The sequence below is a fragment of the Bos javanicus genome, chromosome 29 (assembly GCF_032452875.1).
Source record: "Bos javanicus breed banteng chromosome 29, ARS-OSU_banteng_1.0, whole genome shotgun sequence".
NCBI classification, from domain to species: Eukaryota; Metazoa; Chordata; class Mammalia; order Artiodactyla; family Bovidae; genus Bos; species Bos javanicus.
In genome coordinates this window covers 29,393,948-29,400,333 of record NC_083896.1, presented here as the reverse complement: position 1 = coordinate 29,400,333, position 6,386 = coordinate 29,393,948, and positions in this window count along the sequence as shown.

The following is a 6,386-nucleotide window of genomic DNA, read 5'->3' as shown; positions in this document are numbered from 1 at the left end:
ACCTCAGTGAACAAGAGCCACACCGAAGAAAATGGGAGCATCTGGCAATTGTGTAAATCTAGTGCCAGTGTACTCAGTTCTCTTTAGCAGTTACAGTACTATGAATCAGATCAGACCAGATCAGTCGCTCAGTTGTGTCCGACTCTTGGCGATCCCATGAATCGCAGCACGCCAGGCCTCCCTGTCCATCACCAACTCCCAGAGTTCACTCAGACTCACGTCCATCAAGTCAGTGATGCCATCCAGCCATCTCATCCTCTGTCGTCCCCTTCTCCTCCTGCCCCCAATCCCTCCCAGCGTCAGAGTCTTTTCCAATGAGTCAACTCTTCGCATGAGGTGGCCAAAGTACTGGAGTTTCAGCTTTAGCATCATTCCTTCCAAAGAAATCCCAGGGCTGATCTCCTTCAGATTGGACTGGTTGGATCTCCTTGCAGTCCAAGGGACTCTGAAGAGTCTTCTCCAACACCACAGTTCAAAAGCATCAATTCTTCGACCCTCAGCCTTCTTCACAGTCCAACTCTCACATCCATACATGACCACAGGAAAAACCATAGCCTTGACTAGACGAACCTTTGTTGGCATACAACCCACCAAACTTACCGAAAGCATATTAAATTATTGCTTTTAAAAAAATAAATTAGTGCTTCAACATCACAAGTACTTTTTACAAAATTCACATGGCCAGGTTCACCCCAGGACGTCATGTTCCAATAGATCTGCTTATTCATTTTGTCTTTATAATGTATTCAATGTAATTGTATTAACAGAAGGAAACTGAAGCTGAACCTGAAGGAAACTTCAGAAGGAAACACAGAACTTCAAGTAAATGCTTCTTCAAAATGAGGTTTTTTTTTTTTAATGAAATAAAATTAGGAAGATTCCTCTAAATGAGAAAACATACCGTTTGAAGAACATTAAGATATCGAGATTCTCAATTTTTTAAAATTACTGAATCTGTTTCTTAAAGGGAATACGTTTAAGTTTCCAAGTGGTAAAATTAAGTCAATTTTTTCAAAAGCCGAAATATACATCTAAAGAATGAAGTTCAAAATCTAAGTCAAAGGACTTTAATGGTGGCCCAGTGTAGGGGCCTAGGGTTGGATTCCTGGTCAGGAAACTAGATCACATGCTGTAACCAAGAGTTCCAGTGCTGTAAGTAAAGATCCTGAATGCTGCAACTAAGAAATGGCCCAGCAAAATATAGTTTTTAAAATCTCAGCCAATTTTTAGGATGATACTTTAATATCAATTGATAGGGAAAGGCTGAACTACAGGTAAAACTCAGGATGGCAAAGTTGTGGGGTGGCGGGGGGGAATTATTATAGACCCAGAGATTATATATGAACATTCAGCATATCAGTTAATCCTTCTCCCTCCTAACTTATTGCACCAAAAGTTTTGAGTTGGTTGTTTCAGAAAAATGTTTTACAATCCCATCATTGTTTAAAATAATGCTATTTTTTAGCTTGCTTTGTAGGAGTTGACTTGAAGAAAGTAGGGAAAACCACTAGACCATTCAGTTATGACCTAAATCAAATCCTTACAGTTATACAGTGGAAGTGACAAATAGATTCAAGGGATTAGATCTGATAGACAGTGCCTGAAGAACTATGGATGGAGGTTCGTGACACTGTATGGGAGGTAATGATCAAGACTATCCCCAAGAAAAAGATACGCAAAAAGGCAAAATGGTTGTCTGAGGACACCTTACTTACAGCTGTGAAAAGAAGAGAAGTGAAAAGCAAAGGAGAAAAGGAAAGATATACCCATCTGAATGCAGACTTCCAAAGAATAGCAAGGAGAGATAAGAAAGACTTCCTCAGTGATCAGTGCAAAGAAATAGAGGGAAAAAATAGAATGGGAAAGACTAGAGATCTCTTCAAGAAAATTAGAGATACAAAAGGAACACTTCATGCAAAGAAGGGCACAATAAAGGACAGAAATGGTATGGACCTAACAGAAGCAGAAGATATTAAGAAGAGGTGGCAAGAATACACAGAAGAACTATACAAAAAAGATATTCATGACCTAGATAACTATGATGGTGTGATCACTCACCTAGAGCCAGACATACTAGAATGCTAAGTCAAGCAGGCCTTAGAAAGCATCACCAGAAACTAAGCTAGTGGAAGTGATGGAATTCCAGTTGAGCTATTTCAAAACTTGAAAGATGATGCTGTGAAAGTGCTGCACTCAATATGCCAGCAAATTTGGAAAACTCAGCAGTGGCCACAGGACTGGAAAAGGTCAGTCTTCATTCCAATCCCAAAGAAAGGCAGTGCCAAAGAATGTTCAAACTACCACACAATTGCACTCATCTCACACACTAGCAAAGTAATGCTCAAAATTTTCCACACCAGGCTTCAACAGTACATGAACCGTCAACTTCCAGATATTCAAACTGGATTTAGAAAAGCCAGAGGAACCTGAGATCAAAATACCAATATCCACTGGATCGTCAAAAAAGCAAGAGAGTTCCGGAAAAATATCTACTTCTGCTTTATTGACTATGCCAAAGCCTTTGACTGTGTGGATCACCACAAGCTGTGGAAAATTCTTCAAGAGATGGGAATACCAGACCACCTTAACTGCCTCTTGAGAAATCTGTGTGCAGGTCAGGAAGCAACAGTTAAAACTGGACATGGAACAATAGACTGGTTCCAAATCGGGAAAGGAGTACATCAAGGCTGTATTCTGTCACTCTGTTTATTTAACTTCTGTGCAGAGTACATAATGAGAAATGCTGGGCTGGGTGAAGCACAAGCTGGAATCAAGATTGCCAGGAGAAATATCAATAACCAAGATATGCTGATGACAGCACCCTTACGGCAGAAAGCAAAGAAGAACTAAAGAGCCTATTGATGAAAATGAAACAGGAGAGTGAGAAAGTTGGCTTAAGACTCAACATTCAGAAAACAAAGATCATACCATTTGGTCCCATCACATCATGGCAAATAGATGGGAAAACAGTGGAAACAGTAAGAGACTTTATTTAGGGGGACTCCAAAATCACTGCAGATGGTGACTGCAGCCATGAAATTAAAGGATGCTTGCTCCTTGGAAGAAAAGCTATGAGCCTAGACAGAATATTAAAGAGCAGAGACATTGTTTTGCAAAGAAAGGTCCATCGAGTCAAAGCTATGGTTTTTCCAGTAGTCATGTATAGATGTGAGAGTTGGACCATAAAGAAAAGCTGAGTGCTGAAGAATTGATGCTTTTGAACTGAGGCATTGAAGAGTCTTGAGAGTCCCTTGGACTGCATGCATGGAGATCCAACCAGTCCATCCTAAAGGAAATCAGTCCTGAATATTCATTGGAAGGACTGATGCTGAAGCTGAAATTCCAATATTTTGGCCACCTGATGCGAAGAATGGACTCCTTGGAAAAGACCCTGATGCTGGGCAAGATTGAAGGCAGGAGAACGGGACGACATGGGATGAGATGGTTGGATGGCATCACTGACTCAATGCACATGAGTTTGAGCAAGCTCTGGGAGTTGGTGATGGACAGGGAAGCCTTGCGTGCTGCAGTGCACGGGGTCACAAAGTCGGACACGACTGAGTGTACTGACTGAACTGACTGTAGGAGTTGTCATTCCTGTGGAGCTTTTGGTCTTTCCTGAAGTGTCTACTTACCTCTTTTATGTTACTGATAAAAATAAACACGTCTTCATCTAATCGGGAGCAGATCAATATGACATCTGATTTTTTCTTGAAGACGTTCTCCCCAGAACCACCTTTCCAGGTTTCACCATAGCTATAATACCAAGATTTCTCCTCAGCACATTCGGGTTCCACTGTTTCACTTTGTTTGATTGGGCCTTTGTTTTAATTAGTTATCTATTTCTTGGACTTTTTCCCTTTGGTAGATTCTTCAAGTAACTTTTTCAGAAAAGTTGAATGGAAAGCAAACAATGCCTTTATTTTGTCCTTGATAATATCGTTAGAGTTGTAAGAACACAAAAGGGACTCACCAATCCTACACACACACAAGCACACATAAAAGCACACTTTCAGGGCATTACAATTTTATCTTCTATTACTCAGAGTTGTTCTTGAGAAGTCTAATACCAATGTGAATCACAGTCTCTTGGAAGTAACCTACTTTTCTGATATTTTTCCTTAGAGATCCCATCTGGCTTTTGTTTTTTCCTTTCATTGCTTTTCACTTGGCAGTGGAAAGCATCTTATATGGAAACTACTGGGACTCCCCTGGTGGTGCAGTGGATAGGAATCCACCTGCCAATGTTGGGAACACAGGTTCAATCCCTGGTCTGGGAAGACTCCACATGCCTTGGGCAACTAAAGCCCAAGTGCGCTGCTGCTGCTGCTAAATCGCTTCAGTCGTGTCCGACTCTGTGCGACCCCAGAGACAGCAGCCCACCAGGTTTCCCCGTCCCTGGGATTCTCCAGGCAAGAACACTGGAGTGAGTTGCCATTCAAGTGCTCCAGGGCCCTCAAATGACAACTAATGAGCCCCTGTGCCACAAGTACTGAAGCGTGTGCTCCTCGACAAGAGAAGCCACTGCAATGGGAAGCCCAAGCACCACAACAAAGAGTAGCCCCCACTCACCACAACTAGAAAAGTCCATGCAGCAACGAAGACCCAGGACCATTAAAAAAAAAACCCTGTAGATGAAACTATCTACATGAAAACTCCGATTGTAGACCCAGCACCACCAAAAGAAAATAATTTAAAAAAAAATAAAACTCCAGAGGAAACTATCTATATGAAAACTCCAATTGTCATGATCAGTCCAGAAAAATTTCCTGATTTTATTGTCTCCATGCTTCTGTTCATTTTTTGAAATAAATGTTGGATCTGATCCTTGGACATGTCCATGATTGTTAACTTCTCCCACGTCTTAGTCTTTTTGGCGTTTGTACTGAGAAATTTCCTCAAGTTTACGTTGTGGTTCTTCAGCCTCCTCAGCATCATTTTTATAAGCCATCTCATTTTACTTCCACATTTTGTTAATTTCCAAGAACCTTCCTATTCTGTCCCCTTTTCACAACAATCTGTTCTTACTTATGGATGCAATAGTTTACCAAGTTCCTGTGAAAGTAGTTATTAGAATTTAACTTTTATTTTTAGCATTAAATTTCCTCCAGGGACTTCCCTGGTGGTCCAGTGGTTAAGAAACCACCTCACAATGCAGGGGATGGGAGTTCAATCCCTGGTTGTGATCTAAGATCCCACATGCTGTGGGACAACTAAGACCACAGCAAAAGATCCCGCATGACACAACAAAAACCCAATGTAGTCAAATAAAAATGCATTTTAAAAATAATTCCAGGTCCAAGTGGTGTTCCTGTGCCTCTTAGGAAAGTCCTCAGATGATGCTGATGTTAACCCCTGGTTAAGAACTACATACTTATCTAAATGATCAAATGGTCACTACTTGTCTCATAGGTCTGAAGGTGCAATAAAACATTTAAACTTGAGATCAGAGAATAAGTCTGAGGATGGGAGGCTGAACACATGGGAGAAACTCTTATCTTACCCAGAGCTTCTCTGAATTCCAATGTTTTATCCAGCTTTGAGACGTATGGGAAACAGAAGGTATTTGAATACAGAATTCTTCAGAAATTGATCATTTCTCAGTCTCCTACACGGTACTGTTAGATCCAAGAGGACAGCAATCATCTCTCTGGCTTACCCTTGAGTCCTCAGTGCCTTGCAAAGACTGACAGGGAAGGCACTCAAATAGTCATTACATGAGTAATGTTATCTTTTAACGTGGTTCACTAACCCCTAACCCATTAGTCACCCTCTTCTGAGTTTATCCCAGTTTGTCACTTCTCTTAAATTTAATCTTGGCCCCTGTCTATGTTCAGAGCAACGAACAAGTCAGTGCATACATATGTCCATTTAAACACTTCCAGCAGACTTGAACATACTCATGTCTGAAGCTTTTACTTTTTAGAGTTGCTATAATGGACAACTTGACTCTAGATAGGATAAAAGGGTCATGCCTGGAACCACACATACCTGTTCCTAAAGAGAGCTTTGTGCATGTGATTACTTAGATCCTCCTGGCTGCATGACTGAAGGTCAAGCTCTCATTTTCATCTGTAGTGATGTGCTCTCCCTTATTTTCAGTTATTATTAGTCCACCTTAAGCTGACCAACCTAGATAGCATATTGAAAAGCAGAGACATTACTTCGCCAACAAAGGTCCATCTAGTCCAGGCTATGGTTTTTCCAGTGGTCATGTATGGATGTGAGAGTTGGACTGTGAAGAAAGCTGAGTGCCGAAGAATTGATGCTTTTGAACTGTGGTGTTGGAGAAGACTCCTGAGAGTCTCTTGGACTGCAAGGAGATCCAACCAGTCCATTCTAAAGGAGATCAGCCCTGGGATTTCTTTGGAAGGAATGATGCTAAA